We start from the raw sequence: 17420 nt of genomic DNA on the forward strand, positions 1-17420 counted from the left end.
TAAAAACCTAGTAAAGATCCATAAAACTACTTTTGTAATCTTTTGTCCCGGCTCACTCTGAACTTCCCACACAATTTTGGCTGGCACATTTATTAGAACCAGTTTTCTTGAGTTCTGATTCTTGCCTTTACATTTTGAAAGTTTTAATGTGTTACTAAAATATAATATGCAGGGGAGGTAATTGAACACAGAAGACTTTTTTACTATATGAAAGACAGACTTCAAGACTTCAAATTTGGGTTTATTTGGTATCTGTAATATATGACAGGATATTATGAAACTGATCTTAAAAATGAAATTCATATGTAAAAGTTTAAATTGATTAAAAGACCTTATTTGCTAATAACCATGGCCCTTAAAAATTTATTTTGGAATCAGCAGTAGAGTCACAAGAAGTTGCCAAATAGAACAAAGGGGGTCCCTGGTACATTGCACCCTACATTTTACATAACTAAAATATATTATCAAAATCAGGAAACTAGTTTTGGTAAAATACATTTACAAATTTCTATGCCATTTTATCGAATGTGTAGATTTGTGTAACCACCACAACAAACAGGATACAGAACTGTTCCAACACCACAGAGTTTTCCCCTGATACTACCCCCACATTCTCCCTAGCTCCTGATCACCACTAGTATGTTTTCCATCTCTATAATCTTGTCATTTTGAAAAGGTTCTATAAATGAACTCATGTAGTATGTGAAATTTTAAGATTGGCTTTATTCACTCAACATAATGTCTTGAGATCATTCATATTACTGTATTTCAATTGCTTATTCCTTTTTATTGCTGTGATTGCCTTTTGGTATTGTGTCGTTGAAGAGTTTTAGATTAAATTGTTGCAATATCACTCAATAATGGACTGAAATGAAAACAATTTGAACTATACACACACATTATGGAAATAATATATAAGAGGAAACAGAGACACCAGGTGACTCAGTCAGTTAAGCGGCTGCCTTCCGCGTAGGTCATGATCCCTACTGGGATCACCGCCTTGAGCTCCCTGTTCAGTGGGGAGCCTGCTTTCACCTCTGCCTCCTACCTACTCCCCCTGCTTATATCCTCTCTCTTTTTCTCTCTCAAATAAATAAAATCTTTTAAAGAAAAAAAAAAAGGAAATAGAATTGGGACAACTCCACACTTTTAAAATCCACGAGTCTCTTCAATGGGAAATTCTAGAAAGGCCCTACCTAGCCTGCGTCTGAAGTAGAATAACTGACCGGATGCATGCTAAAATCTGAGTGGATTTGAAAGCGTCCTTCCATAAATAAATAAATAAATAAATAAATAAAATTAAAAATAAGGTATTTCTCTAGGTTTGCCTTAGTCCTTGAAATCCCCATCATTAATCAGTCCTTTTGATTATACTGGCAATGAAAACTCTTCTTCACTTATAACTGCATTTTTTGAAAGGGGGGGCAGAGATGAACTAAAATATTAATCCACTATTCCATTAACTGTCATAACAAATACATGAGAATACAAGGGGAGTTGAGAACTCAGGTGAGTATAATGACTAATTTAAAGAAAATGATTTTAGCTATATTATTTGGAGTTCTGGACTTCTATGAAATTCAATAGCCTAAAAAACTAAAATGAAATAAATTTCATGTTTTGAAGATTTCCCAAGAACAGCTGCTCATACCCCACTCCTGGTCACTTTTTTTTTCTCCTTTTAAAAATTAAAAGTTGATTGGATTATTAAAGCATCTCTTCATTACTACTAAGATTACATTATATACTCACTTTTCTGGAAGTCAAAGAATATTTTAATATTAACAACTCAACAATCCAAAACAATAACTTTATTTTTTAAAGATTTTATTTATTTGACAGAGAGAGAGCTCACAAGTAGGCGGGTTGGTGGTGGGGGAGGCAGGCTCCCTGCTGAGCAGAGAGCTGAATGCAGAGCTCGATCCCAGAACCCTGAGACCATGACCTGAGCTGAAGGCAAAGGCTTAACCCACTGAGCCGCCCAGGTGCCCCGCAAAACAATAAGTTTTATAAAGAGACCCAATACATTGAAATGAGTTATAGAACATCATTTGAGCTATAACAGAATTTCAAATACCTAGGACTTTGTATCAGTAAAATAGTTTCCTGGAAATAAACTATAAAAAAAGCAACTTCTATGTTATTAAGTTCAGAGAAATCATAATGAAATATTACTGCACATGTGATGGCTCTAGAGTTTTTTATACCAAACAGTTCCCACATCCTTTCTGGAGGACGAACAAGAGGCTGGACATCTCTACGGATTACAAATGAGAAAACTTTGTAAGACTTACCTCTTATAAAATAAATTTGTGGCACTTAGACTGTAGCATGTCGAGGTGTCTGTCTAAGGAAGAAATGTATTTCCCTCTACCAGAGACCATAGTCAAGTAATTTTTAAAAGCTGAAATATTCCTCTAAGAACCATACCATAAAGGCACACATTCAACTACAGAATTGAAAGGACATGCTGTATAGATGCTGTAGTTGGGTCTTAGTAAACCTGAGGGTCATGATCAAGGTTTCCAAGTTCAGACAAATTTTCATGACCCTTTAGCTCTGAAGCATGGCTGGCAGACTCCATTATTCAGGGGGTCCTGTATAATTGCAGCCCCTGAGATTGTATTTCTACCTGTGTATCTGGAACGATGCCAGAAGTTTCCTGCAAGTAGTGATTAAGTTATATTCACTCAAGAACAATCTCAGAAATAAAAATATTAATAAAATCAAAAGTGAAGATAACTTGTAAAATCCTTTTTTTTAAGAGTTTATTTATTTATTTGACAGACAGATCACAAGTAGGCAGAGAGGCAGGCAGAGAGTGAGAGAGAAGCAGGCTCCTGCTGAGCAGAGAGCCTCATATGGGGTTCAATCCCAGGACCCTGGGATCATGACCTGAGCCGAAGGCAGAGGCTTTAACCCACTGAGCTATCCAGGCACCCCTTGTAAAAATTTTTTTGCTTATGTTAGTGGTATGAATAATTACTTTGAAGTAATAATTACAAAAAATTACTTCTTAAAGTAACCTACATATGTAACTCATTAATATGTTTAGCTGTATTCTGTTTATGATATTATTTCTCGAATATTTTATATTTTCATCCTAAAATATTAAATGTGAACTATGTTCTTCCCATGTATACTTTATAGGTCTGTTTGATGTTGACATTGTATCCTTTGAAGTACCTTGTGACCAAATGCAATACATTTAGCGATATCACATAAACTTAACTGCTACCCCTTCACTCTCTGACTTTCTCAAACAAAGGCAAGGCCTAACGTAAGTTCTATTTACAAAAGAAAGAGAAAAAGAAAAAAATTCTATTTCCATGCATTCCTCAAGTTCTCAATATCTGATTTAAGTGAATATATTTGTCAGATGATTTGGACATTGTATATGTTATGTATTTCCCACTTTTAAGTTCTAATTTCTTATTTAGAGATGGAATATATTCTCCTCTCTGAAAAGATTATTTTGGCATTTTCCCTCAAACTCATCCACTGGATTATAAATTCCTTCCCACATGGGTTTTATTCATTATCAAGTTTTCCCTAGCACTTAGCACGTAACAGGGCACCAGCTGTTCTGACAGTTTTGGTAGGGGTTTTTTTGTTTGTTTTTTTTTTTAAGATTTTATTTATTTATTTGTCTCAGAGAGAGAGAGAGGCACAGGAGGGGGAGGGACCATTATCAGAGGGAAAGGCAGATACTCAAAACAACTGAATCACCCAGGTGCCCCTTTGGACTGTTGTTAATGGAGCACTCACTGTGTGCCTGCACTCTTCTAGGTGCTGGGCTAGACAGTAACTGAAAGCCCTCATTCGTGGGGTTTGACGTTCCAAGGTGGGGGAGGAAACAGACCATCACTATAGTCAAATAAACATACAGTGAGTTACCTGAAGTTGGGATGAGGACAAAGCAGGACAAGTGAAAGAGAATGCCAACTTCATAAATTATAACTTAATAAATGAGAAAAATAGGCTCATGAAAAATTAAATGACTTTTCCAAATCACCCAGGTAGATAGCAACATAGTAAGCATTCCTATTTGTGGTTGTTTTTTAGTCATAAATCTGACTTTATTGTTATGTCTGAATGCTGTCTTCCAACCTCTGACTGGGAAGAAGATACTACATAGACTCCCCTTGAGCATGAAGTTTGAACGAAAATCTTCCTGATTTAAGAAAATTTCCTCATGGATAAGAATGTAATTGTATCTTAACTGCATAAGATAATTTATAACTTTTGAAATAGAAATTCCAAGTTTTTCACACTAGGGTTTAATTTTATAGGAGTCTTATAGGAATCTTCTAGCGGACAGTGAAATGTCATTTTGTGGCTAATTACTGTATTAATTTGCTTTAATTGAAAGAAAAATAATCACATGGTCATTGTATTCAGAAATGTCCATTTTTTCCAGATAGGTGTACTATTCTTTTTTAAAATTAACTTATTTGAGAGAGAGAGCAAGAGGGAAAGGCAGAGGGAGAAAGAAAATCTCAAGCAGACTCTCCCCTCGTGATGGAGCCCAGTGCATGGTTCGATATCACCACCCTGAGATCATGACCCTACACATCATCACCTGAGCCAAAATCAAGAGTAGGATGCTTAAATAACTGAGCCACCCAAATACCCTAAGTGTCTTTTTTTTTTAAGGTAGGTAACACATTTACACACAAACATCCAAATCCAAAATGGAGGAAAAAATGACTATAAAATTCATTAAATAAAATATACAAATGATTATTTATCATGAAAATGTACAACTTCACTCAAAACAAATATAAATTTAAAGATTAATGGAATGCATTTTGGGGTTTAGGTTTTCAAATTAACAAAGATTTGGTACAAATTTACTATAGTTCTACTTGACAGTATCAAGTACCTTAAATATCAAGTACCTAGAGTTTGGACTGAAGAATTCCACTTCCAGAAATTTATATTTAGGAAAATATCATAAGAAATCAAAGATATTTCATAAGTTACTGCAATGTGTTGAGTCCTTTTTGTTTTGGGGTTTTGAATAGTAAACATTCAAAGATTCTTTGTTTTCAAAAAGAGAGAATACACATGTAATCTGAATGGGAATAGAGATTCTCAATCTAATCAGCATCTAATTTTAGGAGGGCAAGGGGAATAGCCAGGAATGAGGCATGAGCAGATGTTCTTGGGAAATCCTCAAGAAATAAAATGTGTTTGGGGTACCTGGGTGCTACATTTGTTTAAGGTACATTTGTTTTGGTTTCCACTCAAGTCATGATTTCAGGGTCATGGGATCAAGCCCGTGTCAGGCTCTGTGCTCAGTGGAGAGTTTGCTTGAGATTCTCTGCCTCTGGCCCTCCCTCCTTTAAGTAAATAAGTAAAGTCTTTTAAAAAAAGAAATAAAATTTATTTTATTTTAATGTTCTAAGTTATTAAGCTTTATAGAAACTTGGAGTTTCAAGTAATATATATAGAAGACTTTTTTAAAAGCAGATATTAGGTACAAGGAGATGTTTGGAAATACAAAAATAAATAATCCAAATGTTTAAAAATGAGAAAATATTTTAACAAATCAGTAAATTATGATGCAGTCATCAAATTAAGTGTCAGTATGAGAAATATTTGCAAAGATTAGTGATACAAAAGCACAGGATTTTATTAAACATAAAGTATAAAGAAAAATATATAAACCTTAAAAATGTAAAAAATACAAATTTTGTCTACAAACTGAATTATATACAAGAACAGAAAAAAATACTAGAAAAAAAATTTTTAAATGATGTTAAGTATTTCTGTGTTTTGGAAATAAGTGATTTTTTTAACATATAATGTATTATTCACCCCAAGGGTACAGGTCTGTGAATCATCAGACTACACACTTCACAGCACTCACCATAGCACAAACCCTCCCCAATGTCTATAACCCAGCCACCTTATCCCTCCTCCCCACCCCGACCAAGCTACCCTCAGTTTGTTTCATGAGATTGAGTCTCTTATGGTTTTTCTCCTTCCCAATCCCATCTTGTTTCATTTTTTCCCTCCCTAGTCCCCACTACCCCCCGCCCTGCCTCTCAAATTCCTCATATCATAAGGATCATATGATAATTGTCTTTCTCTGATTGACTTAATTTCACTGAGCATAATACCCTCTAGTAACATCCACATCATTGCCAATGGCAAGATTTCAATTTTTGATGGCTACATAGTATTCCATTGTATGTATATACCAGCTCTTCTTTATCCATTCATCTGTTGATAGACAAGTTCTTTCCATAGTTTGACTATTGTGGACATTGCTGCTATAAACATTCAGGTGCATATGCCCCTTCAGATCACTACATTTGTATCTTTAGGGTAAATACCCAGTGGTGCAATTGTTGGGTCATAGGGTAGCTCTATTTTCAACTTTTTGGGGAACCTCCATGCTGTTTTCCAGAGTGGCTGCACCAGCTTGCATTCCCACCAACAGTGTAGGAGGGTTCCCCTTTCTCTGCATCCTCGCCAGCATCTGTCATTTCCTGACTTGTTAATTTTAGCCATTCTGACTGGGGTGAGGTGGTATCTCATTGTGGTTTTGATTTGTATTTTCCTGATGCCAAGTGATGTGGATCACTTTTTTTTAATCTGTCTGTTGGCCATCTGGATGTCTCCTTTGCCGAAATGTCTGTTCATGTCCTCTTCCCATTTCTTGATTGGATTATTTGTTCTTTGGGTCTTGAGTTTGATAAGTTCTTTATAGATTTTGGATGCTAGCCCTTTATCTGATATGTCATTTGCAAATATCTTCTCCCATTCTGTCAGTTGTCTTTTGGTTTTGCTAACTGTTACCTTTGCTGTGCAAAACTTTTTGATCTTGATGAAGTCCCAGTAGTTCATTATTGCCCTTGCTTCCCTTGCCTTTGGCAGTGTTCCTAGGAAGAAGTTGCTATGGCTGAGGTCCAAGAGGTTTCTGCCTGTGTTCTCCTCAAGGATTTTGATGGATTCCTTTCTCACATTGAGGTCCTTCATCCATTTTGAGTCTATTTTCATGTGTGGTATAAGGAAAATGGTCCAGTTTCGTTTTTCTGCATGTGGCTGCCCAATTTTCCCTACACCATTTGTTGAAGAGACTGTCTTTATTCCATTGGACATTCTCTCCTACTTTGTCGAAGATTAGTTGACCATAGGGTCTATTTCTGGGCTCTCTATTCTATTCCATTGATCTATGTGTCTGTTTTTGTGCCAGTACCATGCTGTCTTGATGATGACAGCTTTGTAATAGAGCTTGAAGTCTGGAATTGTGATGCCATCAACTTTGGCTTTCTTTTTCAATATTCCTTTGGCTATTCGAGGTCTTTTCTGGTTCCATACAAATTTTGGGATTATTTGTTCCATTTCTTTGAAAAAAATGGATGGTACTTTGATCGGGATAACATTAAATGTGTAGATTGCTTTAGGTAGCACAGACATTTTCACAATATTTGTTCTTCCAATCCAGGAGCATGGAACATTTTTCCATTTCTTTGTGTCTTCCTCAATTTCTTTTATGAGTACTTTATAGTTTTCTGAGTACAGATTCTTTGCCTCTTTGGTTAGGTTTATTCCTAGGTATCTTATGGTTTTGGGTGCAGTTTTAAATGGGATTGACTCCTTAGTTTCTCTTTCTTCTGTCTTGTTGGTTTAAAAGAAATGCAATTTCTTTTAAATTTTCTGTGCATTGATTTTATATCCTGACACTTTACTGAACTCCAGAGAGGCATCATCTTTAACATCTCCCTTTTAACCCAATTTTATTATCTTGATCAGTACTTAATATTTTTAGTTAAGACCTCTCTTCTGATCTCAAAATATATGTGTAATTTTCTGCTAACATCACAGAGGCACTTTAAATTACACAGACACATTTAAACCAGTCATCTTCTTTCTTCTCCAGAGAGTTCCAAATAAGTTTGAAAAACTTTTTTTAGGGTGATCATCCCTCATCCATTTGATTAGTCCATTTCTTTTGCAACATCCTTTTATTGTACTTTCTGCAATACATATTTATAATTTAAAAATCTGTTTTCCCTGCAACACTATGAGCTCTTAAAGGCAGGCATGGGTATAAAATGTTCACCACTGTTTTCCAAACACAGCGAAATGTCTGCCTCATGATATGTATTTATTAAATTGATTTGAATGACACAAAATTCCAATTCTCTTTTTTCATCTAACAGAATACCATGATCATCTGAGAAAGAGAACTAATTCCATATTTTTATTTGAATTTCATCAAGCATGTCTCATTTACATATGATTTTACCAAACTGAAGTGTCAAGTGGGTTTATTATTACTATCTTTTTTAACATTTTCTCACTCAGGTCTGTAAGCCTCAAAGTATTCCATTCCCACTCCCAGATAGTAGTCAGTCAAAATTGACTTATATAATTATTCATATTTACAAGGGGTTTCATTTGCTTTTTAAAAACACAATAGTATATATGCTTATTTACATCTTAATTTTATTGCTTACCATTTCATAGGACTCTCCAAGTCAACTATGCTAATTCACTCTTTTTAATAACAGACTAATATCTCATGTTGTTGCTGTGCCATAATTTATCCAACTATTCCTCTGTGGTGTTCTTTTTATGATCATACAGTAAATATTCCTAAACATTGAGCCTAATGAATTGGTGCCTCAATTGCTATGGTATAGATTTACAGGAGTGGCTTTGCCAGATCTAAGGATATGGATCTTTTAAATTGAAATAGTTAGAGCTAGATTCCTCTCCTACACACACACACACACACACACACACACACACACACACACAAACATTTACAAATATGTATATATATAACACAATGTAAACTCTGTACATTTCTATGAACAAGAATTGAGAATATATTTTTCTCAATATCCTCACTAGCAATAAATAACTATGCCAGTCTCATAGGTATGAAATGGTATTTAATGGTATTTCATGCACATTACCCTGACCAATAATGAATTTTCTATCTTTTATATTAATTGGCCTTTGGATTTTCTCTAGTGTGAGCTGATTTCCATATTTTTTCCAGTCCAAATTTTGATTACATTTTGCTTTCTTGTCAATTTAACGATTTTTTATTGACTTTTAACCTTCAACTACCATTCTTACTATAAATTTTGTAGCAAAAAGTCTCTTTTTTTAAAATAGTGTACTCACTTCTGTTTTTGTTTAAGAAGTCTTTTCAATCCTTGGCTTTTACACGTAGTCTCCAAGGTTTACTTCTAAAATTGCTCTTCCTCAGTACATCTGAAATGTATTTTGCATATGATGTAAACTGGGTCTTCAACTTAGTTTCACCCTGAAATAATACCCAGATATGTTTATCAAATAAACCATATTTTCCTCCACTGAATTGATACTGCCTACGTCATACATTAAATTTTCATATATTCTGACGTTTGTAGAATCTCAGTTCTGCTACATCAATCTCTTTGTATCCATATACCACAACCAAATGATCTTTTTTTTTTTTTTTTAATATAGACTGTTTGCAAAAGCAAATTCCACCATGGTAATCTTTTTTACTTTTACTTGGCTGTTCTTAGACAGCCATTCTTCCTTGAGAAATATGTATTTGTTTAGGTGTCTTAATCGCAAAAAACTAAGCCCCATTGTGATTCTAATTACAAGTTCCTTCCCAAACATCTTGGCATTTTATTGCTCATATTTTTATGTCCTTTCATAAAATTTTATACTTTTTCCATAATATGGCATAGTGTAAATAATATTTTAATGCCTGCCTCTTAAAAGCTAGTAAAATTTAGCTGTGAATCTATGTTGATGCCTTTTAGATATTTTTATATTTATTTTTACAGTAATTGATCCATTTAAGTTTGTCCCTTCTTATGTTAATCTTAGTGAGTTGTTTTTCTGGGAGAAGATTTTTCTCTAAGATTTAAACTCCACCTCCAGAATGATGCATGTATTGTTCTCTAATGATTCTTGACAGTTCAGAGGGTGAAATCTTTGTGATGGCTTTTTCTCCAGCTCCTCCAGCCTGTCTGACTGGCAGATGCAGAAAAGATAATTTACTTTGACACTGAGAACAGAGAGAAAAGTGGGATGAATTCAGCTGCCACATTTCTAGAATCCTCTTTCTCCACCCATTGTGTTACCTCTAATTAGAATAAAGTAATATATTTAAATTAGATATGGAGGGTGGGGAGTATATGTCAAGTCTCTGTACTTCCTCTTAGTTTTATTGTGAATGTAATACCACTCTAAAAAACAAAGACCATTTTTAAAAAAATGAAATATGTAGAAGTAAATATATTTTAACATGATTTAAAAGTTTAAAGTATCCAAAGGGACAGTGTACTTGTCATATATGGCATATATTTGAAGTTTATACCCCTGTTCTTCGGGGCATATGCAAAACGAAGCTGCTTTCAGAGAAGAATTTCTTCCAACATTGCTGTGGAAGATAAACTTCCAATCAGTTGCTAACACATAGTTATTAAACCAAAAGGGTTAGAGGCACCTGGGGGGGGGGGCGGTGCTCGGTTGGTTAATCATCTGACTTTGGCTCAGCTCATAATCCTTGTCATCTCGGGATCCAGCCCTGTGTCGTGGTCAGGCTCCCTGTTCAGTGGGAGGTCGGCTCTTCCCTCTGCTCCTTACCCCACTCATGTTCTCTCGCTCTCTCTCAAATAGATAAATAAAAATATTTAAGCCAAAAAGTTTAAATTAAAAAAAAAAAACTTGCAGAATATGCAACTAAGCCATTTTCTCCAAAGTTTGTGACAGTGTACGTGTCCACTTGGATAAATGTAATGTCATAGAAGCCAGTGAAGCCTGCCTTGTATCTTTAAGATTGGGAAAAAAAAGTCCCATAACTGCTATGATAAACTTCAATCCGTATGCTTTCACATTAAGTTTTACTCTCTGAGAATCTCAGAACATTATTAGTAAAATTGATGCACAGCAGCTTCTATTGATTCTGATGATGCTTTCATGCAGTTTACAGCCATGTGTTAGTTACTGTTTTATTTCTCCAGATTTGTGTTTTCTATGTTTTGCACTCTGTCTTTGTGATGTTGCTCTGCCTAGGACTGTTCAGGAAATAAGAAATTATTTTATCATGTTTACGTTTGCTGAAGAACACAAGTGAGGCAGAATGGAGACAAGCAGGAGAGGATTGTCACTGAATGTTCAAATATACATCTTGCCAACTATTTTTATGTTGCACCCAATTAAGATATTTTCCAATAAACAGAAAATTCTAGACACACTTGTCTAGTTCTGGTAGAGAATATGTATTACTACATCATCCTGATTTATATTCCATACACACACCATAATGAAGAGGAAGAATATCAAATGTGTAATCCACATTTTAAAAATTAATTTAATGAAAAAAATTAATTCAATTAATTAATTCCCTATCTAAAGCCAGCTATACAGATTTATAACACATGACAAATGCCTTCTATAATTTTTTAAAAGATTTTATTTATTTATTTAACAGAGAAAGGGAGATCACAAGAAGGTAGAGCAGCAGGCAGAGAGAGAGGGGGAAGCAGACTCCCTGCTGAGCAGAGAGCCCAACGACGTGGGGCTCCATCCCAGGACCCCGAGACCGTGACCTGAGCCGAAGACAGAGGCTTTACCCACTGAGCCACTCAGGTGCCCCAACAAATGCATTCTAAAAGGAAGAATGATCCTAGGTATGTTTGTTCCATCATAAATAGAATCAAAATAGGGAAGAAAAAAAAAAAAGACAACTAATTTTAAGAAGATATTTTAATATGTCTTTTAAAGGTCCATGATCTTCATTCCATTCAGAAGAAGGAGGAATCTCATAAAGCCTTCCGAATTGTTCTTTAACAGTGCAAGATCTCTTGGATTCTGGACTTCGGTGTCATGCAAATTCGGCTACATATCCTGTGTCAGTGGCTCTGAAACTGTCAGCCTCCCACCCTCCATTCCGTTATCACTGGAATAGCATCCCTTAAGGTTCTGTCCCAGGCACTTTTCTTTCCCCCTTGGTATATTCTTGTTTTATTCATCAGTGACTCCCAGACATGTTTCTCAAGCCCAAGCCTGTTTTCTGAATTCCAAATCCATATATCTAATGGCAACTCAGTATCCTTACTTAAATGACTCAAAGGCATTTCAAACTCAATATAGCCAACAGAACTCGTAACAGAACTCTTTTTCTCCAACAAACATCTGGAACATTGCCGTTCACAATGAATTGCCCCATGTTCCAGGATTTGATGCCAGAATTTTTAAAACTACTGTTGGACTCCAAATGCCCCATGCCAAGTCAAGTCCATGCCAAAGCTAAATATTTCTTGAATGTAGCACATTCTTTCAATCTTCATTTCTATCATTCTTCCCTGGTCTGTCACTATGGTGTATGAATTGTCTTGGAAAACAACCCACTACCTCCCTTCCGAGCCATGGAAACTCTTGCAACCAGAGGAATACTTAAAATGTGAACATTTTTCAGTCATACACTAGTTTAAAATCCTTGACTCATTTTTCCTTGTTTTTAAGATGAGATCCAGGGACCTCTCTGTGCTCATCTCTTCAGTCTCACCCGGGCACTTCTTCCCTTCTTTCAGTCGCTCGGAATTGGTTTCAGTTTGCGAAAAACTCTAAACCTGGCTTTATCTCCAGACCTGCCTCCATGGTATAGCATTTGCTCAAGAAAGTGTTTCCCCCACAACTTCCCTCGCTTCATCTGTCTAACTTACTTCATTCTAGATCTCATCTAGGAAGTGGTATCTTCAAAGCATTCTTCCCTGACCTCCTGGGCCGCATGCTGGCCTCAATTTTACAGGCCAGTAGCTCTCTGATTTTTCCTTGCTGTCGTCCATCATACTTATATTTACACCTCCAATGGCTTTCTTTTCCAGCAAAATGTAAGGACAATGCAAGAAAACTTACATTCTTTTTTTTTAACTACTATGTCCCAGCACTTAATAGAGCATTTTACATATTATAGATTTTTAGTATTTTTATAAAGTGCATGAATAAGAGAGTGACTGGAAAAAGGCTAGACAAATTAAGATTTCATCTTTACACTGAGGGTATTAATGCGTATTTCATCAGCCGTTGTAAAAGATCCGTGTAAAGGGGAGGGCTTGGGTAAAATAATTGTATCCATTTCTTTTCTTCTTATCAGTCTTGATGGACTCATTTTCAAGTATTGCTGTGACAAATTATCACAAACTTAGCAGCTTAACACAAATTTATTATTTTATAGTTCTGTAAGTGAGAAGTCTAATTTGGGCTACATTAAGCTAAAATAAAAGCAGGGCTATGTTCCATCTCCAGGCTGTAGGGAAGAGTGTGTTCCCCTGCCTTTTCCAGCTTCCAGAAGCCACCCCCATTCCTTGTCACCTTTTCCTCCATCTTCAAAGCCAACAACGGCAGGCTGAGTTCTGTCACACTTCAACATTCTTTTCCTTCTTTTCCTGTCTTATCTCTCACTCCCACCAGGGAATGTTCTCTAAGATTATATTGCTCCCACCCAGATAATCCAGGATAATCTTCCTGTTTTAAGGTCTATACTCTTGATAACATCCAAAAGGTCTTTTTGTCATGTAAAGTAGAATAATCACAGGATCTGGGGAATTAGAGCATGGATATCTTTGGGGTTTATTCTGCCTACCACAAGGTGTGATGGTAATATCACTGTTAGTTTTGTTATTAACTAAATTTCTTCAGTATTCTAATGTCTTAAAGGAAAAAAGAAAAATTAAAAATGGTAAAGTGTACTGTTTTTCCTCCTTTTGTTAAGGAGTGCAGTAGTAAAGGGAGAAAGAGAATCATAATCTATTCTCTACCCCCAACCCAAACTCAGGTCCTGGTCCAATTACTTTCAATAAATCTCAAAATGTTTTTTGTGGATAAAGGAGTTTAAGGCTTGATAAATATTCCAACATGTAGAGTCTAAGTGAGTTTGCAACTTTCACTGAGCAAAGTATTATACAGAACAATGCCAAAGTTTGTGTACCTCAGGCGTATGCCCAGGCCTGGCTAGGCCTATCACACTGTGGCTTGTGATTACCTATGAACTCATTCTTAACTGTCTGTATTGGGCTTAATAGTAAAAACTCCACCCTTGGCCAGCATATTGCACTGGTTGGCCCGAGAAGATAACATGACCTTTTGTGTCGTGTTTTGCTACTGGTTGGGCTTCTCTTTCTACCAATGTGGGATGCCCTTCAGATCAATCACCCTTTTGCCTTTGCATATTTTACTTTTTAAAGATATTTTGGAATTCCATGTGCTCCATGAATTTTCTTATATGTCATTGACTCTATTTTAGAGCGCTGGCTACCATATTCGCAAATGTGGGTTCAGGGCTTTCAAGGACCTGCAATCACCTGTAAAATCAATCTTAGTTAAGATGGATATTCTGCGTTTCTTTACAACAATGGGATATTTTGTGTATATTTCTTCCTTTTTATTAATTATATCTTTACTAAGAATGACAGAGAGATAGATGCTTTATCATCGATGTCAGCACTTACTTTGTAATGGATCAAACCATTTCTAGTCACTTTGCAAATCCAGGCAGCAAAAGTCACAGATCTGAGACAGGTGGCTGCAACACCTGGGTTTTTATTAATTTCCCCTCTTCAACAGTGCATTTCCTTCCTCGAGTCTAAGAAGTTTTGTCAAAGGAATGTATTACTGCTATTCTTTGCTTAAGCACATTAGTCGCACATAAATGGTCATTTCTAAAAAGATACTAAATTAGACTGAGTCAGGTTTCTGGAGTTAGGCCAACACAACCAGCTGGTATCTTAGTATGCAGTATGCCCTTCCATAGACAACAGGAACGAGGTACTAATAGAATGTTCTTTCTAGAGTAGAACCACAAAATCATCATCCCTACAGCCATATGGCATTGATTGGTTTTCATAGCTATAAGGCTAAGAAATCAATAGGACCACTAATTGAGGGAAGCAAACCTTTTTTCCATGTTCGACACCTAGGGAATTATATCATCTATTACTCTTCTATTTACCTCTAAAGGGTAAGTTCCTGCCTAAAACAACAGTATTAATTATTAATATGGCAGATAGCAATATAAATCTGTGGAAGGGATGAGCTATAAAGGGGTTGGGATTTATGAAGTGTTCCAGAGTGTAGTCTATGAGCCCAATACCACTGATAACACCTGCGAGCTTACACATGACAGCCACTTACGTGAAGTCTACATTTGACATTGAAGATAATGTAGAAATTTCAAAATGCAGTGCTTAGATATAAAACTTTGCTAAGAAATGTTTATCATAATAATCTGATTTTTTTTTCATTAATAGCATTTTAGATAACCTGCATTTTTAAGGTGAAAAATGGATAATTTTTATGAATATAGGTAATTGTAAAATCAATTCTCTTGTTTAGAGTGCAACCAATAACTTTTTTCTTTTTTAAACTAGCCTCCACACCCAATGTGAGGCTTGAACTCATGACCCTGAGATTAAGAGTCGCATGCTCTACTACTGACTGCTTGGTGCTTAGAGCCAGCTTGGTGCTCCTCAACAACTATATTTTAACTTAATATACCAATTGATAGATATAAGGGTATTTCTATTATGTGTAAATACCATTGAATGCTAGGTTATAGTTTGTGTTATTATTTAACTGAAGCATAACATACTCTGGACTGTAATTTTTAGAGAGCATTAGGCTGAGTTAAGCATTCTTTTGTTGTCCTTTCTCTGTGCAACTCTGACTCAGGCCAATCTGTACCCAGACACACCTACTTCTTTGGAATTCACCACCCTTCCTCTATTGATTTTTCTTATTTCTTAGATTCACAGTCATTTCTGGTTACTTTGATAAACTACCCTATAGACTGAATTCTATATTAAACTTTCCTCTCCCATCATTAGTGATACAATAAATATACAGAGTAAGGTATCCTGTATTTTCAATTTTATTAAGATCCAGGTTTAGAATCAGAACAGGATATTAAGTTTATCTCAATCACAGTTCAGCATTTCTTTGCTTGCATAAGCACATGGCATAATAATTGGAATATTTAAATAAGTGCTTTACCCCAGCAACCTTTAGACTCATAACAATTATAAGTGAAACGTTGAATAAATTATTCTGGAAGAGAATGCCATAGTGCAAGCCCATTGTACCTAAGAAGGTATGAAATTTTGCTTTTGAAAATTGAAATAATGGCTCTACTGGTTTTACCTAGAACCTCAATAGGTTCCACCTATTAAGAAAAACATTAAATTTTGAAGTAAAGCCCCAAAAGTTAGGATGAAGAATTTTACCTCTTAGAAATGACAAGCTTCTTTAATCTTCAGTTCGAAGAAAAAATCAAAATTATTGCCTTTGCAAGAACTACATATCCATTAATATACCAACAGTAATTATTGGCATTAACCTAAACATCTAGATAAGCCATTTTCATCCTTTGTGCAGAGTAGCAATATTCAACATGTCTTACAATTTATCTTGTATGAGATTTAAATTTCTCTTGCTAAAGCTTAAGGCCACAGAGCTCATAAATATTTTTAGAAAACACAAAAATAGTTCTTTTCCATTGCATTGTGAAAATTAGATGGCTGGTTCCTTTCCACACCTCTTCTAGTTACATAAATTTGTGTTTTCCTAAACCTTTATTGGTAGTCATTTATATCTATTTTTTTATTAGACTTATTTCTTTTTTTTAATTTATTTTTTATTTATTTCAGCATAACAGTATCCATTATTTTTGCACCACACCCAGTGCTCCATGTAATCTGTGCCCTCTCTAATACCCACCACCAGGCTCACCCAACCTCCCACCCCCCAACCCCTTCAAAACCCTCAGATTGTTTTTTAGAGTCCATAGTCTCTCATGGTTCACCTTAGTATACTTTTCAATGACTTAAGGAATTACATCAATTATATCAATTAAATAAGGAATCATATCTTAACTTTTCACATTCTAGTTGCAGTTAATGTAGTACTACTACACATAAAATATAAAAACCATGTAATCATGTAGGTGTGTTTACCCCCCTGATCTTTTATGTTATTCATATGTATTAAATTTATATATGTTAGAACTCTACCGCCCTGTGTTATAATATAATACATATATTTTACATATATTTACATATATTTTAAAGGTAAATTACATTATAATTTACCTTTAAACAATTTACATTTTAGGGTGCCTGGGTGACTCAGTCTATTAAGCATCTGCCTTCAGCTCAGGTCATGATCCCAGGTTTCTGGGATCAAGTCCCAGCTGCCTGCTCAGTGGGGAGTCTACTTCTCCCTGTACCCTTCACCCCTGCTTGTGATTTCTCTCTCTCACACACTCTCTCTCAAATAAATAAATAAAATCTTTTTTAAAAAATTATGTTTTAAATAAGTTAAGAGGGGAAAGAACAACCTGTAATATTTACTATACATTTACTGTTTCTAATGTTGTGCTCTCTTCCTTCCTA

The 17420-nt window shown here is 35.4% G+C and overlaps 1 protein-coding gene across 4 annotated transcripts in view; it reads left to right on the plus strand.

Moving 5' to 3' along the window:
* The window catches only part of HTR1F (5-hydroxytryptamine receptor 1F), a 128367-nt gene that overhangs the window by 25298 nt on the left and 85649 nt on the right, over positions 1–17420 (plus strand). The window contains exon 1 of one of the 4 annotated variants that reach the window (XM_082743819.1): positions 11482–11663. The exons of 2 other annotated variants lie outside the window; for them this stretch is intronic. The gene's annotated coding sequence lies outside the window, so the exon portion shown is untranslated. Of the gene's footprint in view, positions 1–11481; positions 11664–11761; positions 11953–17420 lie in introns of those variants that run through there. One more of the 4 variants, XM_082743818.1, reaches the window with a different exon arrangement.

Source organism: Mustela nivalis, assembly GCF_964662115.1.
Source record: "Mustela nivalis genome assembly, chromosome: 1".
NCBI classification, from domain to species: Eukaryota; Metazoa; Chordata; class Mammalia; order Carnivora; family Mustelidae; genus Mustela; species Mustela nivalis.